The sequence below is a fragment of the Phocoena sinus genome, chromosome 2 (assembly GCF_008692025.1).
Source record: "Phocoena sinus isolate mPhoSin1 chromosome 2, mPhoSin1.pri, whole genome shotgun sequence".
NCBI classification, from domain to species: Eukaryota; Metazoa; Chordata; class Mammalia; order Artiodactyla; family Phocoenidae; genus Phocoena; species Phocoena sinus.
Window position 1 is genome coordinate 3,371,145 of NC_045764.1, and position 24,845 is coordinate 3,395,989.

The 24,845-nt window shown below is 49.1% G+C and overlaps 1 long non-coding RNA gene across 2 annotated transcripts in view; it reads right to left on the bottom strand.

The window, feature by feature from the left end:
• Positions 1-5,899: 5,899 nt before the first annotated feature.
• Positions 5,900-24,845, bottom strand: part of LOC116746985 — a 46,314-nt gene continuing 27,368 nt past the window's right edge. Inside the window, exons 1-6 of one of the 2 annotated variants that reach the window (XR_004347943.1) lie at positions 13,479-13,644; positions 9,673-9,760; positions 9,450-9,565; positions 7,930-8,004; positions 7,361-7,446; positions 6,417-7,133 (exon numbers count right to left, since the gene is read on the bottom strand). This is a non-coding gene — a long non-coding RNA (uncharacterized LOC116746985). Of the gene's footprint in view, positions 7,134-7,360; positions 7,447-7,929; positions 8,005-9,449; positions 9,566-9,672; positions 9,761-13,478; positions 13,645-24,845 lie in introns of those variants that run through there. The other variant, XR_004347942.1, reaches the window with a different exon arrangement.

Here is a 24,845-nt window from a genome sequence, read left to right on the forward strand (position 1 = left end):
GTGGGTGTGTGTGTATAAAGAGACAGACCGACTGACAGACAGAGATGGGGAGTTTGCCTGCAGTCATGTCTTGCTGCTTTGGACTATTTGACCATTTGTGCAAAAAAAAAAAAAACAGTACTAGAGCCACACGCTAACATCACAGAATAATAGTAAGTTCCCGATAACGGCTAAAACGTGGGCATTCCTTGCGTAGAAAGCTCGCTGGGTGCCAGGAGCTGTTCCGAGCACGTTTCCTGCGTGAACATGTGTTAGGCAACCTCCACGATCCTGGGAGGTTAGTGCTGTTCCATTTACCCCACTTTCCATGGAGGAAGGTCTGAGGGAGGACGGCGGATAGAGCCTTCCAAGTTTCTGAGCAACTGGAAGCCCTTCAGGATTTGGGGGGACAATTAGGCAGAGCGGGGCTGTGACCTCTGGGTGAGTGACTTGCTACGTATTTAACTGAAATCCTCATTTTTTTCAAGGGGCCCGCGCTGATGGAAGCCCTCGGACATCAATGCGAGAGGGCAGCCGTCTTTGTAGGACCAGAGAAAGACAGGGTAGGCGAAGAGGCCCTTGTTAAAGGCCTCACCCCAAACTGGGTGGAGAAACAGCCCCAGGGTCAGTGGCGACTAGGAAATGCTCAGTTAAATACACTGAGTTCCTTTACTGCAGGACTTCTCAGAGCTTTGATGCGCTCACATGTACTGCGTGGCTTCTAGAAAGAAATGGAGAATGAAGCACTTTCTCACTCGTCACACCTCTCTGTGAGGAGACACTTGTGGGACCAGAATTCCATGGGACACACCTGGGGAAAAACGCTGAGTGTCTGGCCAAATCATTCTTTCCACTTTTGTGGGCCAGAGCTGGCCTGGAACCGGAGGTCTTTCTCAGGTTGTCTGAAAAGACCCAAATGTTCTGAAGAAGGATTTGGACCTACCACCTGGGAGACACGACAGCACAGGGCAATCTCGGCACCTGCTGTGTCTCGTGTGTTCCCCTCCCCCAACCCTGACGTTCCGGCCACGGTACCTGCAGGGGAGGGTCTGGTTATCGGTGATCCCCGAAGCAAAGCACCAAGCCCCTCTTTTCTCTGCACAGTGACCCCACCAGCAAACGGATGACAAACGTACTGATTTCCTGAAATGAGGGCCCCCACAGGGTTCAAGAACTTCCTGTGTGTTTACGGTAGAGCCTGGCTATGCGGACTCAGCTGTGCTTCCCCACACAGGAGCAGTAATACTGTTGGGGGAATTACTGGCCATGAACTGCAAGATACTCAAGATGTGAGGGTCCTTAATGAGAGCAAGCAGTATAAGAGGGTGAGGCCGAAAGGGCCCCACTGGAAGCTACATAATTTCTGGGATGGCAAGAAGGAAACTTAGGGCCGGGGGTGTCTCACTGTCAATAACTCCAAAAAAACAACAGTACTTAGAAGCCCCCCCCACCCCGCAATAACCCATCATGGACCAAAGCTTCCTTGGGGATGCTCTCCCATCCAAGCTACCATTGCTTCTCTCAGGCACAAAATATTCCCTTCTGTCTAAAGTGACTGGTCTTCTTCCGTCTATTCCAGCTCACCTCCTGGACCCACTGCCAGCTTAATCTTCCTCAAAGATTCATGTTCACTTATCTCCTCAAAAGCTTCAAATGCCAGTTCGGATATGGCCCCAAGCTATCCATCCTGCCTGATTCCCACGATCCTGCCGCCTGGGACCCCTGAGCCAGCCAAATATTTCTCCCCTCTCACAGTTGCACACCCACGGAAAACTCTGGGTGCGTCCTGCTTAGTCAACTTCGTTTATGTCCATTTCCAGCCTCAAGTGTCCCTTCTAGAGTAGCGTCGGCGGGAAGGATGGCGTAAAGACCTCTGAACGTCCTCTCTGAGAACCGTGGCAAAAATCGTCACCATCCACTTCTGCAGAATTCAGAAAATGAACCAAAGGCTTGCAGCTATCGGGGAGTGTTTACTAGGAAAAGGAAAAGGCAGAATCTCAGGAAGAACCGTGAGCTTTATGGTGTTGTAACTTGCCTTACTCTCGTCCCCCCTCTCCCCAGTTCCCCAGTAGCCTTGAAAACCAACAGCCTTCAATCCCAGCGAAAAGCGGCCGTCTGGCAGAAGACGGTCAAAACCCTATTCCCGTAGCTGTCTGGTGGTTCCCTGGAGGACCCCGCTTTGCAAGACTCGTCTTTATTTGACCTGACTAGGACTTCAGTCGGGCGGACAGTCTTTTCCTTTGCCTCCTTGGTGTCCCTTGAAAAGATCAGGAGCCCTCCCAGCTCAAGGCCATTACTACTGCCTGGCTGTCCTTGCCCCGGAATCCAGACGTCTCACTCCCCACCTCCTCCAAGTCCTTGTTTGAACGTCGCCTTCTCCATGAGGATTTCCCTTGTTGTAAATCCTCCCCTACCCGCAGGTACTTCTTATTTCCCTCCCCAAGCTTCATTCACCTCCAGAGCCCTTATCACCCTCTTACATACCATCTACTTCATTTATATTAGGTTTATCATATGTTTCTCCCACTAGAATGCAAGCTACCATGAAGGCGAGATTTTGTCTGTTTTCTTCAATGCTGTATCTCCAGCACCTAGAAGACTGCCTGGCACAATATAAGTGCCCCAGTATATATCTGTCGAATGAGTAAATGAATGAAGGTTTGGAAAAGAAAACGTTAGCAGAAATGCGGCACTTCTTGTTAAACGTAGCCCGTAGGTGCCTGGTAATTAATTGTCATACTGACAAGAGATGGTAATTTATTTGCAGGAGAAACTGGTCACTGAGTCCTGAAACTCTTCCAGGGATAAAGCCAATGTTCTGCTTCCATCAGCACCTCCATGCTGGGCGCACAACACATTTTTGTTGATTTATTTGAGGCCAAAGTCTGGCCTTTCTCCAGGAAGTCATAAGAATACAGAAGCCCCCAGGAGTCCCCATGACCCACTGAAGATAGACGGGAGAGATTAGGTCTAAAGGAAGTTGACTTATTTTTGTTTGGTTTTGTTTGACAAACAATCTCTTCAGAAGTGATATTCCAAATAAACAAGTTCTCTTGGAGGACAGCATGCATTTCAGCAACAATGCTATAAGTTTGCTCCTAGAAACATCTTCATGGTCAGTAAGATTTCTTTTTAATTGTACATCATAGCACATTTTCACTTTTGCAACATGGGCTTACTTTTGCAAGTGACCCAAAGTCCCTTAAAACAAAATCATTCCTAATTTCCCTGGTTAGAAACTCCAGTAAAATGTTGAGTAGAAGTTGTGAAGGCAGGTATCTTTGTCTTATTTCTGATCTTTAGAAAAAGAAAGGATTTAGCCTTTCACCATTCATGATGTTAGCTATACATTTTTTTTTTTTTTTTCTGTAGCTGCCTCTTATTCGGTTGAGAAAGTTCCCTTCTACTACTGAAGTTTTGTTTTTTAATCAGGAACAAATGTTGGACTTTGTTAAATGCTTTTTCTATGGCTACTGAGATAATCATATAATTTCTTCTTTGACTCATTGGTTACTTATAAATGTATTATTCCATGTACAATTATTTGGAGATTTTCCAAATATCTGTTACTGATTTGTGATTTACTTCCACCGTGGTCAGAGAACATACTTTGTATGACTTGAATCTTTTTAGATGTGTTGAGACTTGTTTTATGGACCGGAGTATTATGCATCTTGGTAAACCTTCGTGTGCACTAACAAGGAATGTGTATTCTGCTGTTGTTGGGTGATGTGATCTATAAACGTCAATCAGGCTGAGTTGGTGGAGGGTTGCCCAGGTTGTCTACATCCTTGCTGATCTTTTGTCCACTTGTTCTAGTAATTATTGACAGAGTGGTGTTGAAATCTGTGACGGTAATTGTGGGTTTGTCTGTTTCTTCTTGCAATTCTATTCATTTCTCCTTCATGTATTTTGAAGCCTTGTTAGTCAGTGCATAACATTTGGAATTGTTATGTTCCCTGGCTTAATTGATCCCTTTATCGTTATGAAATGACTTTTTAATTCCTGATATTTTATTTGCTCTGTAATCTGCTTTGTCTGATACTGATGTTCTCTCTCCAGCTGCCTTTTGATTACTGATTAGCACAGCATAGCTTTTTTCATCCTCTTACTCTTAACCTACTTGTGTCTTAATAACATTGCATTTCTTGGAGGCAGATATGATCTTCTCCCCGTTACAGTCCTCAGCTTCCTCATATACACAACAATGAACAGGGGCCTGTCTATCTCCCATGCCCAAGTTTCTCCCTTGACCTTGGTGGGGATCAAGTGGGATTGGGGCCGAGTGTTCAGAGAGAAGCTTCGGTTCACCCTGCCACAAATACTACCTTATAACTTAGGTTGAATCCCATCACATAGCAGCTGTGTGACCTTGGGCAAGTTCCTTAACCACTCTGAGCCTCAGTTTCTCCATCAATAAAATGAACCAAATAATGTTGGCTTCGTGGGGTTATAGATAATCTGTGTAGTTATCCTTCCCCAGGGTCCGGAGCTCATTTAGTGATAGATACCATCATCGTTATTATTACTTTTATATTGATGTATATACCATACCAGTGCATATATTTACATTGCAAATCAACCTCTTAAGTGAACACAAAGCAGCGATCATACTTGCTCTGCCAGGGAGGTAATGAAAGGAATGAGATCAGCATATTGTTTTCCACGTGGCTGCCCGTTAAGTTACGTTCCGCATCTAGGGAGGTGCCTCTCTCCAAGGCTGTGGGTGAGCAGGGCCAGATGGAGGGAGGCAGCGCGTAAATTCTCTGCTGCTCTGCCTGGTGCCCTTCTCTGGGAGCGGCCGGCCGAGGGTGCTTGGTCCTCCCTCAGTCGTGTGATTATGACTCTAACCTTGAAGAACCCTGACAAGGAACGAGGGTCCTGGGTTTTCATCGGGCGCTACCAGTGGGTCTTTTCCACCTGACGTATGAATTCTCGCCTCTTCCTGTAAAGATAATTCACGCTGCTGGCAGCATTGTGCAGGGTACAATGCCGGGTGCCAGGAATCTCCCGCAGAACTTCAGCAGGGCTGTATTGTAATGTGCCGCTAGATTAATCTGGCCACCTAAAACGCATCTTTTAAAAGCCAGAGGTCTTCCCCGTGAATAACCTGGCGAGTATTTGAGCTTCATTATAACTTCCCTCTCATGGAGTTTGGGGAAATGAAATGGGAGTTATTAGCCAGATTTATAAGACTGTCTCCTGAGAAAACGAAAAGGGGATGACTTAGCAGACGAGGTGCGCTGGTTAACTCCCTGGCCCAGGAGAAAGGCCTGGCCTGCAGTTTGCAAGACAAAAATAACCGCACCCCCAACCACTCTCCTGTGCTCCCAGTGCAGGGCTAGCGGTGCCTTTGTAACCCGAGGAAGCACTGCAGGCACAGCTCCAGGGATCTCCTCTCCGTGTCTTCAGAATCCTACCCTGCAATCCCACTAACGGGTATTTATCCAAATGAATTGAATTCAGGATCTCAAAGAGGTGTTAGCACTCCTGGATTCATTATGACATCACTAACCATAGTCAAGATGTCCATCGATAGGCGAACAGATAAAGAAAAGTGATAGAGGCGTACGATGGAACACCATTCAGACTTTAAAAAGAAAGAAATTCTGCAAAATGGGACAACATGGGTGAACCTTGAGGACATTACACTCAGTGAATAAGCAAGTCACAGAAAGACATGGTTCCACTTACGTGAGGTATCTGAAATTAAAAGGTCACATTCACAGAATCAGAGTGCAATGCTGGTTGCCAGGGACTGGAAAGAGAGGGGAATTATGGGGAATTACCGATCGACAGGCATAAAGTTTCAGTCAAGTGAGATGAACAAGCTCTAAGTATCTGCTGTACGACACTGCACCAATAGTCAACAGTCGTGGATTACAACCAGATGATGTCACTTACATGATCCACGATACGTATCGACACCAATGACTTTATTTACGAAACAGAGACAGACTCACAGACATAGAGAACAGACTTGTGGTTGCCGAGGGGGAGGGGGATGGTGGAGGAGTAAATTAGGAGTTTGAGATCAACAGGTACAAACTACTATAGATAAAAATAGATAAACAACAACAAGGACCTACTGTAGAGCACAGGGAACTATATCCAATATCCTATAACAAACCATGATGGAAAAGAATATATATCTATAACTGAAGCACTTTGTTGTACAGCAGAAAGTAACACAACATTGTAAATCAACTCTACGTCAATAAAAAGTAAAATAAATTAAAAAAAACAATGATGGATTATAGACTTAAAATTTTGCTGGGAATTCCCTGGTGGTCCAGTGGTTAGGACTCAGAGTTTTCACTGCCGGGGCCCGAGTTCAATCCCTGGTCAGGGAACTAAGATCCCACAAGCCGTGCGGTGCAGCCAAAGAAACAAAATCAAAAACAAAAACAAAATTCTGTTAAGTGGGTAGATCTCATGTTAAGTGTTCTTACCACAGCAAACATTTTCAAAGTCAAGAATAAATAAATAAAGTTAAACATTAAAAAAAAAACCCCACCCTAAGAGACCCTCATGTTGGTGATCCCAGTGGAGCAGGCTCGAACACAGTCTCCTGTTGGTATTTGGAGAGTTTTAAATCCACCTCATTGAAGGGCAGATGTCGTCGAGAGCCATCACCTGGGAGAGACAGTCCTGGGAAGCAGGAGAGCAGGGCCCCTGGGAAGATGAGGGGCTCCAGGAGTGGGAAGGGGGCCGGGGCCGTGTCCTGCTCAGACGAGCTCTCTCAGCAGCGCGCTTAGATGGTAAGGACCTCAGGGTGGAGATTCAGACCATGAACAACGGTGACACTGATATTCCAGTTAAGGACCTGTGGTCAGTTCACGTGGGCAGCCATCACAGAGGACCAAGGGCTGGAGGCTTAAACAACAGAATTTATTTTCTCACCGTTCGGAGGCTGGAAGTCCAATGTCAGGGTGTCGGCAGGAATGGTTTCTTTGGAGGCCTCCCTCCTTGGCTTGGAGATGCTGTCTTCTCCCTGTGTCCTCAGGTGGTCTTCCCTCCGTGTGCGTCTGCGTCCTAATCAACTCTTCTTTTAAGGACACCAGTCACATGGGATTAGGGTCCTAGGGACTTCATTTTCATGTAATTACCCTTGTGAAGACCCCTGTCTCCAAATACTTTCACATTCTGAGCTCCTAGGGGTTAGGACGTTAACAGATGAATGTTTTGGGGACATAATTCAGCCTATAATCCTGTAACTTCTAGAATTGGTATGATTATACTGTAAAGCCACAATTGTTCCCATCCCTGGGCCTTCACTGGGCTTCTTATGCATCATTTCACCTACACCTGACCTTCAAAATGTACCTGTGAGGTAGGTTGAGGCGAGGAAACTGAGGCCCAGGGCGGCCAAGAAACTCACCTGGTTGGGAGGCAGGACTGAGCTTGCACCTCGGATCACATCACCTGCCTCTACTCTCAGGTCTGTTACAGAAAAACGTGCAAACTCTAGAAGAGAAAGAAGATAACGATGATAGAATAAAAGTCACCCGCAATCCCACCCGTCTCACCTCTACATACAAACACGGGTCATGCGGTGTGGCTTTCCTGTCCTCCTTCCTCCTTAACGCGGGCTAATGTCTTGGAGGTTGCTCTGGTGGTGGCAGAGCTAAAGGAGAGCCACAGAGGCTTGCAAACTGCACCCACAAGGCTTCAAGGGCAGGGGACATTGCTGATGCTACAGTGCGGGGCGTGAAACGCCAGTTCCTTTACACTGTGTGCAGGATGAACCCAATTAAAAAAAAAAAGGAACCAACGCCAGATTGCCAAGTGTAGATCTCTGGCTGGCGTGGAACTACAGGTGGTACTAATTTTCCTCCTATATCACCTATATTTATTTCCTCTATTTCTCAAATGTGCTACCATGAGCTTGTGGACAAAATGACCTCTGTGAGCAGAAATGAAAACAATCTGTCATGAGAGAAGCATTACCCTGTGCCACTCACTGCACCACAGGTGCAATTTGCTGACGGGGGCCTCAGTTCTGGAAGATTTCTCCATATGCATCTGGAAAGGAAAACAAAGGCAGCAGACAGCGTCTGTGAGGAAATCTACTGGCAGCAACATCCTGAGTGAGAAAAGGGACAAAAGAACCACCTTCCTAAAAGCAGCCCAAAGAGGCCGTTCAAATAGTAAAAAAAATGACGCAAAGTCCCAGCTTTCAGCCAGCGTTTCCGGAGCCAGTGCAAACAGCCCGTGAGGAAGAGGAAGCCCGCGCTCCCAGCGTCCCCGGGGGCCCTGTGCTGTCACCCGGGCCCCGAGACTCCTGAGGGCCCAGGCCACTCCATCGTGTCACACCAGGTGGAAGATGGCACTGCCCAGGTGCCCTTGGGGAACCGGACCACCGCTCTACCTCCTTCCCGGTACCTCGGGGGCCACTGCCAGGCTTCTCGTCCAGGGGACAGGGTGGCACTGGGATGGGGACCCACGGCAGCCAGGTCCCACCTTGGGCCACCTGCTTCCTGCCAGGCTGCACAGCCAGGTAGACACAATGGGCAGAACCCACGTCCGATTCTTAGGGAAGAAAATCATTCTTTGTGGACTGAGAGATCAGGACAGGCTATCTCTAACTGTTAAAAAAAAAATCCCTGGTCCGCAACCCCTCCCTCCCCAAGCACTTCCGAAATGTCGTGCCACACACCCAGCTCTTTAAATATCCAAACCCAGAATAAATGTGCCGACAGCATTTCCCCCGGCAACCGGGCCCTACGGCTGCCAGCTGAGTCAGTCTCCGAGTGACAGAGCTGGAGCGGGCCTCCCAGATCCACAGGCTCGCCGGAGACCGGGGCGCCCAGCACTTGGCACTTCTGCCCTGGTGCGCCTCTCCCAGCGGCCCCCGCCCCCATCAGGCTCACCCGGGACGCCCCTAACCACTGTGCGGCCCTGCCTTCCCAAGGGGGGCCACCCCGCACTTGCACTTGTAAATGAGCTGCAGCGTCTAGGGAGGGAAAGCACTTGGTGTAAGTTACACAACCTGTTCGTGGCAGAGCCGAGCTAAGGCCTGGCACTGATTCCCACCCTCCTGCTCTTTCCCTGGACAGAGGGGCCACTTGGACCCGATGACTCTTTGCGGGGGGCTGTCCCGTGGCAGTGTGGGTGACTGCTCTGGATTGGACACTGCGGGATGTGCTTTAAGGACCTTACAAATACGTTTAGACAGGCATTTCTTGTAAGATGTCTACCCAGTTGAACTACATATATATATTTCTTAGTTTCTGTTTTTCCTAAAAAAATTTCGGGGGGCCTCTGGTTGAATAGAGCTTCTACCAGACCTCACGGTGTGACACAGAAGCAAGTAGAGCTGACCTGTTGAAGCGGGGCAGGGGCCCAACGCTCCCTCATCCACAGCCCTCTGCCCCCCGGACCCCCGTGCCCTGGAGACATATCCTGGGGCCCAGCATTCTGAGCGATGGTTTGCAGTGGACCAGTTAGTATTCTGTGGACTCATGTACCTGAGAATCTCTGCTTCGCATTAAGTGAGTCTGGGTAATGGAGGGACCATCTTTAGGGTTTGATTCAATCCTTCTCTGCTTCTAGTAGTAAATAAGCACGAGGAGAGGCCGTGTACCTGAATTTAAATGCAACCAGAGGTTAACAGTGAGCTGTGGCGGAGCCAAGCCCAACATAAGTCATTCATTCTTTCATTCGTCCAACAAAAACTTACGGAGCACTTACTATGTGCCAGGCCCAGGGCTAGGCACAGCAAACGATATACAGGAAAGTAATCAATAGTCTTTATGGAGGCTTGTGTTCTAAGCAAAGTCTGAAATACAAAGAAAATTATAAGCGTAAGGTACAATTTTTTTCAGAGATCCGTGAATATGAGCTACCCTTTCAAGCAATGATGATCACCGAAGGCTTCATGGAAGAAGTGACATTTGAAGAATTGTTTGGCTTTCACAGGCAGCTGGGGGAGGACGGCCCTCCAGAGCAAGGAAGCAGCATGTGCAAGGGCCCGGAGGCCCCCTTGTCGCACAGGCCGTACAACTCCGGGAAGTGCGTTCATGGAATCTGTCAAGGGAGGGGCAGCCCCTGGAATCAGCCCTGCTGGAAAGCACAGATGTGAGCTTGACAAGACAGCGGGAGAGAGCAGGACCGAGCAAAAGAGGGAGATCAGGTGAGGTTGGAACCAGGGTGCCGAGGGCCTGGGATGGCAGACAAGGTCTCGTCGCTCAGAGCTGCACACAGCGGGCAGGGGCTAAGGGGGTTTGAGCAGGTAAGTGACAACAGAGGGCAGCGTTAGGAAGCCGGGCCTAGCAGCGGTGGGAGGGTGCAGTTGAAGAGGAGGAAAGACGGCTGGGACAGTGATGGAAAGTTCCTGCCACGGTGAAAGGGACAGGTGACGGGGCACCTGTGGGCAGAGGCAGTGTAGATGGGAAAGAAGACATAGAGGCAGAGGGAAAAAAGGCCCCAGGAAACTCAGCCAGGCTTGGCAAACCCCTGACTTTGGGGGTCAAGGGACAGGAAAGCCGGGGGGACAGCAGGCCTGGTGTGGGTGCGTGGGGAGCAGTGGGTGCTGTCTGCACGCTGAGGGAAGAGGGTAGGGGTGCTAGGGCTGGGTGGGCACGTGGGAAGTTTGATTTTAGGCCTGGAAGGTTTGGGGCACTGGAGGGAGAGTTCAGAGGACACGCTCAACCTCTGAGCCAGGCCTTCCCTCCAACCCTGCACAAGCGGGGACACAAAGTCCCAGTACTGACGGCGAAACGGTCTGATATGGGGTGAGGGTCACCGATGCCAAGAACACCCACGTTCCCGAAGCTTCCCTCAGATCCCTGCCCCTCGTCGTCTCCCCGGGGAACACAGGGCTCCCAGGGGAGGAAAGCGGAAAAGGAGGCTTCCTTACGGCCAATCTGGGCGGCAATCACAAGAACAAGAAAGGGGACCCCCAACCCAGGCCCATATCTTCCAGCTGAGCCACGCTGGTCAGGGTAAACAGCAACCATAATAATCCCAGTTGGTTGCCACTTGGAATATGATTATCTGAACAGCTGGTGGATAGGAACTGTTTTTCAAACAAGCTATCAAAACAAACCCAGGGAGCACATCTGCGAGGCTGCGGGCCTGTGAGTCGCTGAGGAAGGAAACCGGTAACCCAGTGGCCTCCCCGTCAGATGTCCTCCCACCAAGGGGCAGGTCCCCAAGATCGCCCGGGGCAGCGAGAGAGGGGCTGGCGCGCCTACAGTCTCTGAGAGAGATGCAGAAAACAACCTCTGAAAACAGGGAGGCTTAGGTGACTGGGCGGCGAGCCAGCAGGGCAGGACCAGGCGGCCACTTGTCCCGGGCCATCACCTGAGAGCCTGAAACTGTTGAGTGCAAACATTAGATGTTATTTATAGCCGTCTGTTGAAATCCGTGTTATTTATTATGATGTTTATAAGAATGAATCCTAGGTAGCTTTCCTTCCTAGCCTCTCCAGCCCGGCCTAGAGACGTTCTTATGCGCAGACTTCTCTTTCTTGAGCTCATTTTTCTTTAAGAAAAAAAAAAAAAAAGAACTAATGAGGGCGAGGACAACAAATCTTTCTTATTTGAAACCCTGACGAGGCCGAGGCACCTGAACTCCCAGGAGGCAAGGACGGCAGAAGGAGGCAGGCGCCTGCATCTGTACCCTGGGAGCAGCTTGTGAAACAGAACCCTGCAGGCTGTCTTCCAGGGAGGGGTTTGTCCGTGGTCCTGGCACGGGGGAGTTTCTTAGAGGGAGGGGGAAATGCCCACGGGTAGAGCTGCTTCCCTTCTTCTGTTCTACCCCTGTCATCCCCTAAATAAAACTCGTAAAGGCCCCCCTGACTCTCCTTGCATCTCCCCGTTTGGGTTGTGACCCGTATTCTCAAATCACAGGCCGTAGTTCTTTCTCACACAGGCCCGTTGGAAGTTTGCAGGGAGTCAGTTCAATGAAAGGAGGGAGTGAGGCAGATCTAGAGAACAAACTAGCCGTTACAGTGGGGAGGGGGAGGGGCAACACGGGGTGGGAGAGGGGAGGGCACAGACTACTGGGTATAAGACAACACGGGGAAGACAGCCAATATTTTGTCATAACTGTCAATGGAAAGTAACCTTTAAAAATTGAATTAAAATTTTAAAAATTAAAAATAGGAGTTCCCTGGTGGCCTAGTGGTTAGGATTCCAGGCTTTCACTGCTGTGGCTTGGGTTCAATCCCTGATCAGGGAACTGAGATGCCGCAAGCCGCGCGGTGCAGCCAGAAAATAAATAAATAAAAATAGACTCTTGTCAATGCTGGACATAAAAAAAAAGTGCTTGAGAAAACACTAGGAATAATGTAAAATTCTCTACGGCAACAGCTTGAAAACTGGATTTCTTGTAGGAGTTTGGGATTATCAGAAATACACTACTATATGTAAAATAGATAAACAACAAGGACCAATTGTATAGCACAGGGAACTATACTCAACATCCTGTAACAACCTATAATGGAAAAGACTCTGAAAAAGAATAGGTATATATATGTATGTATAACTGAATTACTTTGCTGTACACCTGAAAGTAACACAACGTTGCAAATCAAGTACACTTCAATAAAAAAATGGTTTAAAACTGGATTTCGCGTCTGGAAAAAATAAAAAGAAAGAAAGAAGCTTAAAACAAAATAAAATAAAATAAACACATTACTACATACAAAATAGATAACCAACAAGGGCCTACTGTAGAGCACAGGGAACTCAATATTCTGTAATAGCCTATTTGGGAAAAGAATCTGAGAAAGAGTGGATACGTGTATGTGTGTAACTGACTCACTTTGCTGCACACCTGACACCAACACACCGTGTAATTCAACTGTACTCCAAAACAAAATAAAAATTAAACAATAAAATAAACTAGGGGGTGAGGGTACCGGCAACCCTCTTGACTGCAGATCGAAGGCCGAATTCACCTGTCAGCTTTATTAGTAATCAACAGGAGATTTTGATCTTAGAAACAGAAGCAGCGAATTGCCAGTGGGCGAGGGTGCCGACCGGGGGCTGAGGGCGGTGACTGCCTGTCCGGCAGCAGGCCCGTCACCCTGGACTCCGGGCCCAGGCCCTGTGGCTCCGGAAACGTCTTCTTCTGCTGTCCCGCCAACCAACCCCCAGCGTGGCCACACTGAGTCGCTCTGGCAACCGGAAGCCGCAGGCTGGGGGGCCCATGGCCCAGCGAGGACCCTCTCCAGGCAGAGCCGAGGCCAGAGGGGACCCTGAGCGGGGGCGAGGGGGCAGGAAGGGCCAGCGAGGAATCCCACCCCTCCACCCCCCCACCATGAGGCTTCCCTGGCTGGATACAATGAAGATGTCACCTCGCAGAGTGAGGGACCCTCCGGGTGGATCCTTGGAAAGGCCAGGGTGGCTGTTGCCTTAAAGAAATGTTGCCAAAGTGGGGAAGGACTAGGGGGCTCCCTGGGGAGGGCTCAGATGGAGGTAGATGGAAATGCAGAGAGAGGAGGGGACAGAGAGAGTGCAGGGTGGTTCCGGGGGATTGGGTAGACTTACCCTAGGTGAAAGGTCAGAGGCAGCAGGAAGGACAGAGAACATTAAAGGTCCCCAGAACCGCTGGTGCTGAAGACAACCTTCACCACAAAAAGCTCAGGCAATGGTGTCAGAGGGGTCCTGGAGGGAGACAAATCCAAGTCCAGATAGCCACCCCTGTGGCCGCTGAGCAAGGCCCTGGTCTCTGGGGGGAGGAACGAGGACGAGATCTGAGGGCTGGAGTCCATTTCAGGGCAGCCATGAAACTGGGGGAGTAGAGGATTGTGTCTCTATTTCCACCTTTATCTGGGGGCAAGCTTGTAAGAATTTCCTGGGGGGCGGGCGTAAATTAGGAGTTGGGGATTAACATATACACGCTTCTGTGTATAAAACAGATAACAAACACGGACCTACTGTGTAGCACAGGGAACTCTACTCAGTACGCTGTAATCACCTGTGAGGGAAAACAATCTGAAAAAAATAGATATACATGTATGTATAACTTAATCACCGTGCTGTACACCTAAAACTCTACATTGCAAATCAACTATACTTCAACATAAATGAATAAGTAAAATAATCTCCTACCAAACTGATTAAAGGACTAAACTAAACACGGACATCGAGAAGCGGCAACAAAGATCCATCTCGCAGATGCAACGCTGACAGTGTGTAAGGCACGATTCCACCTATTTACCAGCAGACGAACTGAGGTCAGAAGAGGGGTCCCACGGGGCTGCTGCCCGGGAGGGACCCTGAGGGAGGCTTCTGGGAGCCGCGCTGCTCCATATCCTGGCTCCGGGGTGGCTACACAGAGTAGAAAGTGTAAAAAGTCGCTCAGCTTGTGAGTGAGACCACGGCACTTCACGCACACAGGGCACCTCCACAAAACGTCTTGAAGTGGGATGATGCGTCTTACGTAAGCGTATTCGCTTCCTGCCGCTGTGATAAATTACCACGAACATAGTGGCTTAAAACGACCCAGATCTGTGATGGTACTGGAGGTCGGAAGCCTATCACCAACGCGTCAGCAGGGCTGAGTTCCTTCTGGAGCCTTCAGGGAGCCCCCCACAACCTCTAGAAGCTACCTGCATCCCTTGACTCGTGGCCTCTTCTCACATCACTCCAACCTCTTGCTTCCGTCATCACATCCCCACTCCTGTCCAGTTTCCTTCTTTTTTATTTGGTTTTTTGGCCACGCCCCACGGCTCGCAGGATCCTTAGTTCCCTGACCAGGGATTATTGAACCCAGAGAGTCCTAAGCACTGGACCACCAGGAGGGGGGTCCCTGGTCTCCTTGTGATAACTTTGGGCCCATCTGGATGATCCAGAATAATCTCTCCATCTCAAAATCCTTAATTTAATCACAGCCACAAAGTCTCTTTTGCCATATAAGGTCACATCCTCATAATTCTGGGCATGAGGACATGGGCATTTTGGGGGGCATTATTCAGCTTCCACAATAAGACGATGTGAAGGTCAAGCTCCTTGTATAGGGATGGTGCCCCTTCCAGGCCAAATAAGACCAACGAATGTGTTAGGATAATTAATGCTATCGCTGCTGTTGGAACATATGGACCCCCAAATCTCCATGGCTTTATACGATAAACAGAGGCTCTTAATAGAGGTCCAGCATCCCCAGAGGAGCCTTAGATAGAATTCAAGAGAACTGTGAACCTGAACGGGAAAAAACTTTACATCTTTATTTTCTCTAAACTTAGCACTTTCTTCAATAATAAATGTAGTCAATAAGTCACATCAGTACTGGCAGTATTTGTGATAGAAGTCAGATATTTTCACATCATAATACAGTTACTTTGCCTATATCAAAATATCACTTATACTCATCACTACTTCAAAAGGATGGTGGTTATGAAACCTCCCCCTATATCTTATTAAATAATGGGTTAATTAAGAGGTGTGCATATTAAATTATCACGATTTTTATACTTTAATAACTATATTTGAGTACGAATTTTAATCTAGTATTCTATTTTATCCATTTAAAAATAACACACACACACACAAAAGATGCCTTTTATTTTTCAAAAAACACACACATTTCTGGGAAGATATCTATAGGCTTCACCACATTGACAAAGCGGTCCAATGGTCCACACGTACACACACAAAACGTCTTAGAAGGCCCTGAAGTGTGGGCGCCCTTTTGGCTCCTCTACGTGTGAAGCAGTCTGGGGGGCCTCAGCAGGGCCGGTTCCTTACTGGGTGCCAGCACCTGGGGCGGGAGGCTCCCCCAGACTCTCTGAAGGGATCCAGGGTTTCTCCTTCAGACCACAAGCTTGGGGCAGAGGTTCCCCCAGCTGTGCAGGGAATTCTTTAGGGAGCATGTACTCAGTGAGTCCTGTAGGCGACTAAGCTACTTCCATCAGAGAGTGGGGACCCCCCCAGGGTTGCCAAGAGGCACCAGCCTAATGGCTTGACCGGCTTCGTTGCTCTTTTGAGCTCATTCTAACTCCACCCTTATTCATCCCCCAGACCAAGCTAGAGCTCCTTGCTCTTTTCTCCCCGACCACGGAGGAGGCCAGCGTCTCCACTGGCCCGTGATCGTGGCTCTCGGTGAATTCAGTGGGGTACACTGACCGCCAGCCTCGCATCCACAGGTGCGTCCCAGGACTGGCTTCCTGTTCCCTTCCTTGCGCACACAACCCTTGGGTGTTGGCTCACGCCTCGGACTTTCCTGGCCACCTCACCACCGGCCTGTCCCAGACCTCGTTCTTGGCTGCCCGAGACGCCTCCAGGGTGGCTCAGACCTGACTTTCCAGTCCTCTGTGGCCTCCCTGCACCTCTCTCTCCCATCCCAGCTGGACAGCAGCCCTGCACCCACTCTGCCCCTGTCTCGAGTAGGTGGTCCGGCCTCATCCAGACGTGGCGGCCTGTCCGGCTGTTGGAGGGGCGGGAGCAGAGACCCCACCAGGGTACCTGTCCTCCTTCTATTCTTTGAAGTCTTCTCCAAGGCCACCCTTTCTCGCAAAGGCCTGTGGCCCTTCAGTGGGGCCAGAGGAAGGGCGCGTTTCCACCACCCACCACAACGGGGGCTCCCGGCTCCCACTGGTTTGGGCCATTCTGCTTTGTCCAAACTACCATCTTCTTCCCTTTCCTCTCCCTGTGAGGACCCTGCCCCCTGTGCTCCACGCCCCTGAGAAAAGGGGGGAGCCCTGTGTCCTGAGAGAGTCATGGTAGGAAGTGCCCACCCTTCCCTGGCAACAGGGCCCTCCAGCCCTCACTCCCACCGCATTGAGGGGGACCCTCCTGAAACCAGGAGCCAGAGCTCAGGCCCAGGATGCGGACCTGGCCTCGGGGTCCGAGTGTGGGTGAGCATGTCGGAGGGACACACGTCCCTCCCTGTGCCCGCCCCTGGCCCCGTGCCTGCGCCCTCCCACCAGCCCCCTGAGTCCAGATGCCCAAACCTGAGCGGAGAAGCAGGAGGGCCGCGTGGCCGTGGCTGGGAGCCCGTGCCCCCGCCGCCACCCCCAGGCGGGCTCTGCGCCCCGCTCGGCCCCAGCATCTGTCTCCTCCGGCGGTTCCGGCTTCCTTCCTGGCCTCCCCTCCCCGCTGCTGAGACCTTGCCCCGCCTCCAGGGCCCTGCCTTGCCTTCCACTAGGTTTACAAGCCCCAGCGACCCCGGGATGGGCTTGGTCCCGCTGCCCCTGTGAACCTCGATTCAACGACATTGAACCCACCTGCTTGCCCTGCCCTGCTGCTTCCTGTGTTCGGCACCCAGTGCGTGTCCAGCCCCTCCCTCTGCCCGAACCAGGGGTCTGAGGGTCACTGACCCCTGCCTTCCCTGCTGCCCCTGCCGTCCAGCTCCAGCCCGGCCGCTGGCTGTGCCTCCACGGCCACTGCCCTCCCCTCAGCCCAAGCGGTCACCTTCTCATCTGCACCCCTCCAGCGCTTCCCCAGACAGTGTCCACGATGAGCTTTAGAAACACCTGTCTGGTTGTTTCCTTCTAGCCAACTCTTACCTATTTCGAGACTTTGAAAACTTTTCTAGGCTTTTCTTTGCCAACAGGTTTTTCTCAGTCTGGTTCCAGCCTACCTGGCAAAGACTTGTGTCCTATATTCCTCCCCCTGCCCCCCCCACGTGAACACCCACGTGCACACACACGCACACGTATGTAGACGGCGGCCATCTATTCCTTCACATGTGCGATTATTTACAGAGTGCCAACTATTTGCACTTGGGAGACGACACTGACACTGTCACCATTTCTTTTTCTTCTTATAAAGTAGGTACTGGTTTTTGTTTTTTTAATAAATTGATTGATTGATTGATATTTGGCTGTGTTTGGTCTTTGTCGCTGCGCCCGGGCTTTCTCTAGTTGCAGTGAGCAGGGCTACTCTTGTTGCGGTGCGTGGGCTTCTCATTGCGGTGGCTTCTCTTGTTGCAGAGCACGGGCTCTAGACGTGCAGGCTTCAGTAGTTGTGGCTCGCGGGCTCTAGAGCGCAGTCTCAGTAGTTGTGGCGCACGGGCTTAGCTGCTCCACGGCATGTGGGATCTTCCCGGACCGGGGCTCGAACCCGTGTCCCCTGCATTGTCAGGCAGACTCCCAACCACTGCGCCACCACGGAAGCGCCCGTTTCTTAAGCATATCACACACAGCTTTTCTGTGCTTTTCCACCTAATATGGTCCCACCCCCTTTCTTCAGGACCCGGCTCTACAGCGCCTCCTTTGTGACGCCTCGCCTGCTTCCTGGGCAAGTGAAGACCCTGATGCATCTCCTACCCTCCTGCCTGGGGCGGTGAGATGACTGCCCCTTCGGGTTGGGGGTGGGAACCACTAACCTTAAGCACCCGTGGCCGGTACGGGGCCCAGCGTGCTTGCTGCATGCGCGAGGGGTCCGAGGTCCCCGCAGTGTTCCGAGCACTCTCGGAGCTTCTCGGTCGCCCCCAGGAAGTCCCAGCCCCAGGGCGGCCGGAGCGGCACGGTGTCGGTGCCCATTGGGCCGCAGCAGCGGCCAGGCAGCGGCCCGGCAGCGGCCCCGGGAGGTACGGCTGAGACTCACCACCGTTACGCCCCTCCTACATCCTTACACTTGGCTGGAGAAAGAGAGAAGCAGCCCGAGTTAGGCCCTGATGTGGCATCGCAGAGACCCCAGCCCATCATCTGAGGCCACATTCGGCCCTCTCCGGTCCAGCTCCCCCGGGGACCAGGTCGTGGCGGGAGCGGGCCTCACTCCCAGTGGGTGCTTGGATCTCCCCGGGGTGGCGGACAAAGGAACCAGAGCCCAGGGCGCCCTCAGATGCAGCCTGGAGGTTTTCACTCCCCCTCCTGCCCCGTCGGAAGCAACGCTGCAGTTAAACATTCAGGACTTCTGTTTTTTGGAGGAGTCTCGCTTGGCTTAGAGGGCTTTTTTTTTTTTTTTTTTTCTTCCACTTCAATGAACCAAGTATTTGGAAAATTAGCTCACGGAGTCATGCCACCAACACCAAATTAGAGCCATCTGTACAGATAAAACAGTTAGGAGCTTTTGTGCCACCGCGGGCTGAGATGTATGGCTCATTCAGTCGCGGAGGGCCCACTCTATCCCGGAATTCCTTTTTTTTCCCCTAACACAGAAGAAGTCTCAGTCAGCGCGTAGGAAACAGGAAGGAACCCGTTGTTTTAAATAGCAGACGGCAGAGAATTGACTCATTCTGGTCTGTTCATTCAGCCAGTGACAGCCAGGAGGCAGGCCGCTCAGCCGCCGCCATCCCCAAGATGCGGGTCAGGGGGCACGGCCAAGATTTTCTCAGAGTCTGGAAGAATCCAGCGCAAGCCCTTTCGAAGGAAGTCGGTGAAGCCCAAGGTCTCTATCTTGCCAGGGACTTTACAACATCATTTAAAAAATAAGAAGAAGACAAAAACAAGAACTGCAGTAAAATCCTACAAGAATAGCTGGAAGTCAGACATCCTGTGTTTCCCTTCCCCATCCTGATTTGCTCTGAGTAGGGCAAACACGCCTGCTAAGCCTCCTTTCTTATCTCGACAACGGTCTATTTTCACTTCTCCGGGCGCAGGAGCCGTCGGCTCAGGGCTGTCAGGCAGCGGGAGGGGTGGCCTCGGTGGGGGGACAGGGGCCCCCCCTTAAAGGCAGTTTCATGGAGGGAGAGGGGGCCCTACAGGGCTGTTAGGCTCAGGAGCCCACAGGTTAATCTGTCTCAAATCCATCATTATGACAGCCAAGAACACAAATTAGACCTGCCCGAAGCTGTCCTGACCTCAGAATTTAATTTTAAGTGTATCGTGTTGTTTTTGACGTTCAGATTGGAATCCAGGTGTCATGATGGGGCCTGAGGGAGATGAGAATGTGAGGCCCTCGGGTACCACAGCTCACATCCGCGCTCCACTGTGCGTGTCTTCTTGGTCCAGGGAGACCCAGGGTCACCTGATTTCCAGCAGATGAGCGGGGGGCCTTGAAACTGACCTGCCTACACTCTCCTCTCAAGCCTCCCCAGCTGTGAACACCTGCAGCCTCAAGGTTCACCAGCCCCACGTATCACATCTCCCAACCCGGGCAACATCTGTCACGGCTCATAGAGCCATCTGGGCTCATATTCTCACCTGAAGCTGAGGGTGACTCCTGTCACCAATAGGAGTGATCAAAACGTTACTCCAAGTGTCAGTGCACCCCTGGACGCTCACAGTAGCGGAGCACGCAGCATCTTCCAGGGGACGTCTTTCCCTGCCTGGACCCCTTTCTAGAACATGCCCCTCAGTTAGGGCTCTCGGTATATTCAGGAGGTGGGCAGAAATCCTGGAGACTGAGGATGGGCAAAGCCTGCCACGTTTTCATTTTCTTCAAAGCCGTTTTGCATGCCTACAGGTGTCAGTATAAGCTAAAGAATGGGTCTTGTCACAGATGAGAAGCTAAAGTACCCATATCATTTGTTGTCTAAATGTGGACACTGTTGAGAGTGAAAAGGAAAGCTATTAATAATTATGCTGAAACACCAAGTGTAGAGGGTGACTGTCCCAGGCAAACTGGGACGTTTGGTCACTCTGTGAACTGTGAGCTCTAAACTGGTGCTGGCTCCAATGTTGGGCATCCATTCGTTTTCAGTACAACACCTGAGTGACCCTACGTCTGATGGGTGGAAGGGGCTGAGGGTGGCAATGAAGGCGTGGTTCAGCCACCACGCCTGACTGACAGCCATGCGGGGGTCGGGAATGGGGAGAACGGGGATTTGTTCATCCCAGAAAAGGGGGCTCTGCTCCAGACTGGGGAAACCCAGGTTCCTTTTCTTGTCTGAGCTGCCAGCTGCTCTCAGCAAAGTACCTGAGTTCTGCCAGCGTCCTCTCTCCAGCTGCAAAACACAGCAGAGTCCTGAGTCCACAGCCTGGAATTCCAAGCCAGCCTCTGTGGTGTCTATCAGAAGACAGACTCAGGGATGCCACACTCACTCATCCTTGACTATTGGTCTAAAGGTCCAGGCCAAAGGCATTCTCCATCATCCCTTCTAACAGACACAGTGACAGAGCCACTGCTCTAGACTCTTTCCCCATCCTGAGCAGGCTAGAGGATCAGATGCCATCTCCTTCTAGGCCTCCCATTAACCCAGCCGGCCAGCAGTTTTGTAAAAGACACCTTCTTCTATCTTCAGAGGCAAATTATCTGAAGTAGTTACATTTTAACTTTTCTCTCCTCAGACCACCCTCCCAGAATCAGAAAGGCCTTAACTGTTTGATGGAAATTTGTTCGTTCCCATGAAAAAGATTATTCTTTTCTAGGGTAGAAACACTCCACTGGCCTACAAAATAGTATTCTATAACATACCTTATCCTCAACCTCTAGGCAAAAATTACATTGAAATAACATTGAACTGATCCAACGGTTGCAAAGATAAAATTATTCTTCCAGAAACATGGTACACCAAGTACAGGATCCAAGAAAACTCCTTTATATATACAACATATTACTTGAGAGGGAAAAAAGTCCTCCATGTAACCATAAAAAGAAACAAGGAACAAGCATATGTTTTGTATCCTCATTTCATTTCGACTGAATAATATACTAGAACTTAAAATCAGCTTTTCTCTGGAGTAAGTTTTCACGCTCCAGTTTTCACATCACTCTTTCATTTTCCCTGGTTAAAGTTATTGTTAGTGGTGGTTATCACACTCTCTTACTAGACTGTGATCTCCCCACATGCAAGGATTTTGCTTTGTTCATGTGTTTATTTCCGGAAAGGTGTTCAATAAATATTTGATAAATACATCAATAAAGTCATACTAAGCATCAAATTATGACAATAAACATAAATAGCTAAAATTTCTGCAAAGCCTCAGATCAAATTGAAAAACAAAATCTAAAACTTTTCTGCTTATAACGGTTGTACCTAAAATATAAAATAAATGGACCCAGACTTCCCTGGTGGCACACTGGTTAAGAATCCACCTGCCAATGCAGGGGACACGGGTTCGAGCCCTGGTCCGGGAAGATCTCATGCCGCAGAGCAACTAAGCCCGTGCACCACAACTACTGAGCCTGCTCTCTAGAGCCCACGAGCCACAACTACTGAGCCTATGTGCCACAACTACTGAAGCCTACACACCTAGAACCCGTTTTCCACAACAAGAGAAGCCACCGCAATGAGAAGCCCACGCACCGCAACGAAGAGTAGCCCGTTTGCCGCAACTAGAGAAAGCCCATGCACAGCAGCGAAGACCCAACACAGCCAAAAATAAATTAATTAAATAAATAAAATTTTAAAAATAAATGGCCCAAAAGTGCTAAATATAAAAAGATTGTGGTAATGAAGATTAAAAAGAAACATGAACACAGAGAAAACAGAATCGGCAATATTGATATAGCAGAAGAAGTAGAATTTAGGACAGATCATTGAATCAAATAATTTTATATTGTCAAAGGTAAAATCAACTGAATTTGCCAGAGAATTATTTGTTTTTATGGGTTTTCATTTGTTTGTTTAGGGGTGTGCCAAAGAACCATTCTGGGATTTATTTATTCAATCCATTGCTTTCTGAGCAAAATAACCAAAAGGTTTATTTGCCAAATATGGCAAAAATCACATAATGTAAGAAAACTACAAATACATGTTGACAGAAACACAATTGCCAGGGGATATTTCAATGGATCTCTGATGTACCAATAGTGGATAAAGTAAATTAAAAGATTTAAACAATAATGGTAATATATTGTGTTGAGTCTGCTTCTGATTAGGGTATAAAAGTCACAAGAGAGCCTCACTCTCACCCTAACAACCAAAACAGCCTGGATAAACTACAAAACCATAGTTTTTTGGAGCTGAGGATGTAAAGTAACCTAAGTGAGTTCAACCACCAAAAGTAAGCAGCTATTTGAGGGAGATAAGACACCTACAGCTGCTCTCACTCCTGGTCTCTAGGAAAGGGTCAGGAGGAGGGAGAATCCTCCAGAGTTGTGGATAAAGAGAACACAGCTGAAACTTTAGAAGCCTTTTAACAACCATGTGTGAGTCCCAGCCACAAAGTCAGTCTGTTCCCAACCACCGATGCTTCCCCACAGATTTCACTGAGTCCTCAGAGCACTGCGCCAAAGGATGAGAGGCAGGACAGGAGATCTCGGAGGATATCGCCTGAAGTATGTGGGGCCCCCACCAAGTTCAAGGCAGCCAATCTGGGAAGGAAGCGGGGAGCAGAGCAGGAAAGCTGAGAAAAATCAGTCTGAGGTACCCTGGATTTCCAACTGCCAAGAGACGAAGGCAGGGAAGGGTAACTGAGAGAAACTGCTCTGGGAAAACCTTTCTATATAGAATAAAAAGCCTGGGGCAAGAGCAGAGAGCAAGGGGGACGCCTCATAACTCAAAATTCTGATAACCTATAAAGCAGTGGGAGAGACCTATAAAGAAGCTGTAAAGAACAAAGAATTCTCAGAATCTTATCAGTACTCAGATCCCCAAGGCCTAGAGAAGGGAAAGTCCTGATTATACACTGAAAACATTTTCATCTATTTGCCAATCAAATAAAGCTGCAATAAAACCCAGACCCAAGGGACTTCCCTGGTGGTCCAGTGGTTAAGACTGCGCTTCCACTACAGGGGGCACAGGTTCGATCCCTTGTCAGGGAACTAAGACCCTGGATGCCGCATGGTGTGGCCAAAAAATTAAAAAATTTTTAAAAAATCTGATATCTGTCATTTTGGACTTCCCTGGTGGCACAGTGATTGAGAGGTAGTGTCTGCCAATGCAGGGGACACGGGCTTAAGCCCTGGTCCAGGAAGATCCCACATGCCACAGAGCAGCTAAGCCCATGTGCCACAACTACTGAGCCTGCACCCTAGAGCCCGCAAGCCACAGCTACTGAAGCCCGCGCACCTAGAGCCCGTGATCCGCAACAAGAGAAGCCACCTCAATGAGAAGCCTGCGTACTGCAACGAAGAGTAGTCCCTGTTCGCCACAACTAGAGAAAGCCCACGTGCAGCAATGAAGACCCAACGCAGCCAAAAATAAATAAATAAATAAATCCCAGACCCAATCGCACAAATTTTAACTCAGCCCCTCAATTCTAGTACCCCTTCCTGGAGGTAGACATTCTTTACTTCACTCCGTTTTTATTTTATATAAAATGACTGGCATCAATAAAAAATTACAAGACACCTAAAGAATCAAGAAAATATGATTTATGATCAAAAGAAGAAACAGTCAATAGAAACAGTTATCTCTGAAACTGATTTAAAATTTTTCAGGCAGGGATTTTAAAATAACTATGATAGAAATGCTAAAGGACCTAGTAGGAAGGTGGAAAACATGCATGAAGAGATGAGGAATTTCTAGAGACATAGAAACTATAACAGAATCAAATGGAAATGCTGGAAATTAAAAAGTATATTACAAATAAAGCACTCAATTTATGGCCTCAATGGCAGGCTGGACTCAGCAAAGAAAAAAACAGTAAATTTACAGACAGAGCAATAGCAATTTTAAAGTTGAAACAAAAGGAAAAATGAGTGAAAAGAACAAAACAAAGAATTTGAGATCTGTGAGGCAATATCAAATATCAAACATATTAATGTATGTGTAATTGGAGTCTCAGAAAGAGAGGACAGAAGGAAACGAGCGGAAAAATATTTGGGCAGATAATGGTCAGTAAACTTCTAAATCCACAAATCCAAGAAACCCAGCAAATCTCATGCAGGATGAATTAAAAGAAAACCACACCTCAGCACATCACTATCAAACTACTGAAAATCAAATATTAAGAGCAACCAGAGAAAAAGAACATGTCATTTCTCACCAGAAACAATGGAGGGCAAAAGGCAATGGAATAATATCTTTTTTTTTTAACACTGAAAGAAAAAAATTGTTAACCTAAAATACTATACCCCATACAAAGTTGCTTCAAAAATGAAGTCAAAATGAAGGTATTTCCAGACACATAAAAACTTTAAAAA